Raw genomic sequence first — 6,000 nt, 5'->3', positions numbered from 1 at the left:
TAGGGATTGGAGTTACTGGCAGTAATGAAGATAAGTCATGCTAGAAGCCCAATTAAAGATTTTTGGTTTTATCTTGCTTCTCCTCAGCCTCTGGGATGGTGTCAGCAGGGAGGAATGCAGCTGTGCATCTGGAACACAGCTCTGCTGCTCCGGTAGTGCCTGAGCCAGCCTGGAGTCCTGCTTTCCTTTCTTGGACACCCTGCATGGGTGGTAAAGGCATGAAATACATCAGTAGGAGAATCTGCTGCATTGCCTCTTGTGTGTGGGTAGTGTTTCTGGAAGCTATCACATGCAAAATCAACTTTAGTAATAACGCTGTGTTTTAGCTCCCTTGTTATTTTGCTTGCACTGAAACGTTGGTCTCTCAGAAGCACATCTGAAAGCCCACTGGGAACTATTACTGTCCTGGCTGCACATCTACAGATGTAAACAAACACTTATCTGGAATCAGAATACTTAAAAACCACAATCTGTTTATTGTTGGGGTAAATTAACTGCTTTCTCATTTCCCTGAAGAAGAAATTTTATTTTCTCTGTCCCAGAAAGCAGGATGTTGTGGCTCAGCACCACAGATTATGTCCTATTCATTAAGGACTGAAAGTCTTCAATAAAGTGATGGTGATGATGATGATTGAATGTGCTTAATAATAAAGGTATACAATGCTTTCTTACCTCTGAAGATTAAAGCATTCCTTATTTTTAGGCAAATCTGTACAATGAAAGCCACAGGGTCATACGAAAAAGCCCCAACAGCCATAAAAAATCTAGGGGATGGTCTGAGAAAAGGTTTTAACTAGTTGTAGGATGGCTGCAGCACTCAGGCTGGAAGGTGACAGAGCTGGGCCAGTTCATTGCTCCACCATGAACCTTCCTGAGCACCACAGGCAAGTCACCCCTGCCTGGAGGCAATAACCACTGCAGCACTTAACAGGTGCCAGCCATCCAGAGAGAATCCAAGCCAAGATGTAAAGCTAGATCTTGTACAGGACATTTGGAGACAAAAAATGCTAGCAAATTAAAATGCAAATGAGTGAGGTGCTGTTAGGAAGCACTGGTGAGAGGTGTAGGTCTGAATATCCTGACCCTGCTCAACACAAATGCACCTGCCTGCAGCTGGTCCCAGAGCTTCTTCCACCTGGGATCCAAAGGATGGTCTTGTCTCCAAGAAGAGTGCCAACTTGTGTTTGTAACAGGGACTAACTAGGGCTTGCTCTCTTCTTTGGCTGCCAAAAGTACAGACCAACAGCTGCATTTTGTAGAATGCCTCGTCATTTGAAACACTCATTACTCTGGAAGCTCAGGTTTGCTGTCTTCCTCAGACTGAAGATTCAGGCTCCCACCCACCAGAATGTCCTAACCTCTGTGTGAGCCTGTGCTGGTGGAGGAGGGAGGCTCCTCTCACTCAAATTCTTCCACTGTGGAGCAGACAGCTGAGGGAGGGCAAGTGCAGGGAGAGGGAGGCCCAGTGCTTGGGGTGCTGGGAGAGGCGTACTAGGGCCTGTTTCCCATCCTAAGGGTCTTTATCCTGTGGCTGTTTAATAGAAAATACCTAAAGATACCTCTGTCAGGGACAGAAATGCAGCATTCTTTCTGCAAACCCATTGCTTAAACCATGAGGATATGGGCTCATTCTTTCTCTTCTATTGCTTGAGTGCTTATTTCAGGGAGACACTGAGTGAGGGCTGAGGAGATGCTCCCTGGCCCAGCCATTAGGTTTGCTGCTGGTTAGGGTGTAGGGCTAGAAGATGTGCATCCTGAGGAGGGATGAAGTGTTGAATTTGCATTATTCCCCTAATGTGAAGATATTTTAGGCAGCTAGGCTTCTGTGGAGCAAATGGGTGGCAAACCCACCTTGAAATGTGGCAAAGGAAGCAGCCAGACTTGCTGGGTTGTACTGCTCTTTATACATGAAGTGAGATTTGTGGCCCCTGCTGATAATGGCTGTTTGCAAGAGGGGTGCTTGGGCTCTGAAAGGGTCTGTCCCATGGGACCAACAGTTTCTATCTCCCACTCCAGACATGCCCTGAAGTAGAAACAGATGTGTGCAGGGAATGTTTAGGTGCAACAGGGAAAAGCCTAGTGAGCAATACCTCCAGACCCGAGCACCAGTTTGGATTGCAACTGTAAATAAAGGCTTCATATTTCCACCTTCCAGTCACATCTAGCCCTTTTCCCTGTGCCTTCTGTATGTGCACAGTGGGAGTAAGACTAGGTGTGTGCTGCAGCAGCAGCGAGAGATCATGCCTTTGCAGACAGTCTGAGGGTCAGGGTCACTGAGGCATGATAACTAGAGGTCCTCAATATTTTGCTTGAATGCTGGCTTGGCCACCAGGATGTGAACTACTAATAGAAAGCAGCTGTAAAGAGACTTGCTGAGAAGAGGCAAGAGGAGGTAGTGACAGGAGGTAGTGCATTTTGTACCAACATATTTTCATGCATGTATGTCCCAGAAGTCAAAGCAGAGAACAAAACTGAGACCCTATTTTCTGGCCGTTGCATGGTATTCAAAGATGGGAAGAACCTATTTTAATATCTTATTGGTGAGATCTAGTCTGTAGTAGCTCAGAGCCCTCAGAATATAGAAGAGATTATTTTTCTCCTGTCATTTTCAGTGGGTTCAAGTTGCTGAGATTTGAAGCTATCTGGAATAGCCTTAGAGATGTACAGATGCAATCATCCAACTTCATCCTTTGCAATGGCTGACTTCTCTACTGAGTGCAGCACTTAGCACATTTTCCAAGTGTCTGCTGGGGAATGTTCTGATTACCTGCTTGCACCAGGATATGCCCTAGACTTTGTTAATCTATGTTTACTATGCTAAGACTTTCCCAGCAGCTTAGTGCTAATGCAGAGGATTTTAAGGGTTTGCACAGTAGCAACTCTTTCAGGAGCCAGAGTCACCTCGAGGGTTTAATTAATTCAACAGGATTAAGTTTTTTTCGAAATCTGTGCTACCTCAGTATCTGTAGTGCAAGTAATGTTGTACAAATAATCTTCAATAATGTTGTACAAATAATCTTCATGTTGCGGTATGAAAATTATATTTGCATTCTGTTTTCTTAACAAAGACATTTTAGTTCATGCTGTTCCTTTTCACAGCCATTACAACCCCCCACCCACTCCTTTATTTCCCTGATAAGACCAGTCAGTCTGATTCGTCTGGATGGAATCTCCATGGATATATGAATACTTCTTTGAAACCAAGTTCATTCAAGGTTGCAGACTAGTTTCCTTTAATTGTCTTCTGAGACTTCTGGCTCTGCTCCTGCACTCTGCTCCAAACCAGATGCTGGCAGCACTGAAGACATGCAACAGTCACAAGATTTGAGAGGCTTTGGGAAATGTGGTTTACATTCTGGCAGGCAAGACAAGACCCATGTTGTTTTCTGCCCCTGTACTATCAGACAGGCTGAATAAGGCAGGTCATTGAGATCTCAGCAGCCAAAGATATCAACAGTCATGAAAATAATTTCTTGGCTAATTTCTTCAAAAAGTATTTCAATTTCCACACCTGAAATAGTCAGGATGGGAGACTGACAGAAATGGTTTACCCCTGAATGGAAGGAGTGAGCTTGAAGTGGATTGTCCACTTTTTCTGTTCCTGGCAGACAAAGGGGCAGTTGCTGAGCTGCAAACAGCTGCTTCCAGAGAGGAATTTCTTCAAGGCTGATGCCAGGCCTTGGCTAAAGAATGGTATGTTAGCTGCAAAACCATGAGCCTAATACCAAAAACTGCTTTCACATTTCAGCATACTAAGTGCCACAGACTGTTAGGCCACACAACTGCAAGACAAATCTTGTGCTGCAGATGAGGAAGGTGAATGTCTTGCAGCAGGTCATGTAAGCTCTAGCCAGTTTGTTGGAGGCTGTGCCATCTGAGAAGAAACATGCCAGTATATTTTAGGCACACCTATTGCCAATATTTTTACCCCATTTAAGTATTCAAGTACTCAGAAGCACAGGCCAGACCCTTCTGTTGCTGTTGACACCTCAGTTTCACCAAAGCAGTGCTGGGGTGCCAACTTTCACAAGGCTGGAGCCCACACATTGCCACCAATCTGTAGTGTGAGCAGGGATGAGCCACCTGCTTTCTGGCATAAAACTAGGAATACTTACACCTAGCTGGTGTTTCCTGTTAACACCTGGTCACACATTGCAACACTGTCACAGCTCAGAAAAAAGATTTTTATGAAGACTTTTGGAATCTCCAAGTACAGACTTGCAGAGTGCTTGTCGCCAGGATCATTCAACATAATTTGGCTTCATTCTCAGAGTGGTGGTAGACCTGGGCCCAGAGTCATGGCCCAAGGAGCAGCTATGCTCTTTTCTACCCCTTTTGCAAAATAACATGGATCTTTTCTCCAGACAGTGGTCACTTAATAGCACAACAGATATTCCCATTCTCCTCCACCCCATTTTTATGTTTAAATAAGTAAATAAAAAGTATTAAAATATCATTGCATCTTCTGGGAGAGGTACAACCTAGAGATATAAATTTTTTTAAATCAATTTTTTTGACAGTGCAAATGTCCATTTTAGGTGCAGCACATCAAGAACAGGGCAGCTACTGTGGAAGAGGAAAGAGGGTTACCAAAGCACGGGCAATGGATATTCAGAGGCAAACTTCAATATAAATTATCTGTTCAGGCCTCTAGTCATCCTCTCTGCTGTTTTAGCTTTCAAATAGATGAGTACTATGCTATATGCTTTAAAACATGGCAAGGGGAATCAGTATACCATACCTTTGAAGAGGACAGTCCCATTTGCAGCAACATAGTAGTGACATAGGTGAAAATCAAGTGGATTAAATACTGGTCCAAGTCCTACATTACTAACAATTCATAACAACCCCTCCAGGCTTTTTAGTATCACGGGTTTCAACACAGGAGGCTTCAGCTCAATTCCAGCCCTCATTAACAACACAACGATAGCTAAGTTGCACAGTGTCTCCTTTGAAGACAAACTGTGTCTATGTATGAAGCTAAATGGCATTAATTTGCATGTTCCCTGTGTTATCCAGCCTGCAGGAGAATGCAGGTCTTGGTGTATGCTGGAAAGAAGTGTGGTAGCAGACATTAGCATCCCCTCTCCACACAGTAGGCAGATACTGTCATGTTGGGATACATCACATGGCGCTGCTGTAATTTTTACTGTGTCCTACTGAAGGTCAGGAATAAACCAGAAAGCTGTGCTGAACCCCAACCCACATTGAATAATACCTTCCTCAGGCGGGTATGCTGAACCCAACCATGTACAATACCTTCCTCAGGACTCAGCTCCGTCCTGGGGAACAGAGGACAATGTTACCAAGAAGCTCTTGGCGAATCTGACCAAAAATCCACCATTCCTGCAGTCGTTACTTCAAAATACAATCTGCCTTTGGGACTAGAGACAGAGGTATGTGCTTATACCTATAAAACACTTACTTGAAACATGTCATGAAGCAGTAATGTTATTTTAATGTTGTTTCTCCTAACCCTATGTTTCCTAAGAAAGTTGTGGGAGGGCAGGAAATGTACCTGTAATATGAGATGGCTGCTCCCCTTTGCCGATTTCTGAACACATGCATGAGTGTGTTACTTTATGACTGAATAAAACTCCCACAGGAGTTGTCCTGAAGGCTGCTTTCTTTTGTATGTCCAGTAGAAAGATGACCCCTGGAGGAATCTATGATGTCAGAAGATGCGGAATCAAAATCAGTCAGATGTTCAATATGGAACAGTAGATGAATTGTTCATGGATGGTTTAAGATACGGTGGTTGTTTGTACAGATCTAGTAACTAATTCTGTGCTAGCTTTTAAGGAGTAACAAGAATAGTGTTTCTAAAGATAGGGGTGTATTTGGGATTTAAAGTGGTCATTAAGCTGTGACAATTTCAACATTATTCAGCAAGAATGAAAGGGCTGTGGGGCTGACAATATACCTTTAAATGTAGCGTAACTTACTTCTCCTTACCACCTTTAACTAAATAGGATTAAAGTATTTTACTATACAAATGAA

Source organism: Ammospiza nelsoni, chromosome 6 (genome assembly GCF_027579445.1).
Source record: "Ammospiza nelsoni isolate bAmmNel1 chromosome 6, bAmmNel1.pri, whole genome shotgun sequence".
NCBI lineage: Eukaryota > Metazoa > Chordata > Aves > Passeriformes > Passerellidae > Ammospiza > Ammospiza nelsoni.
This window is presented reverse-complemented; position numbering follows the sequence as displayed.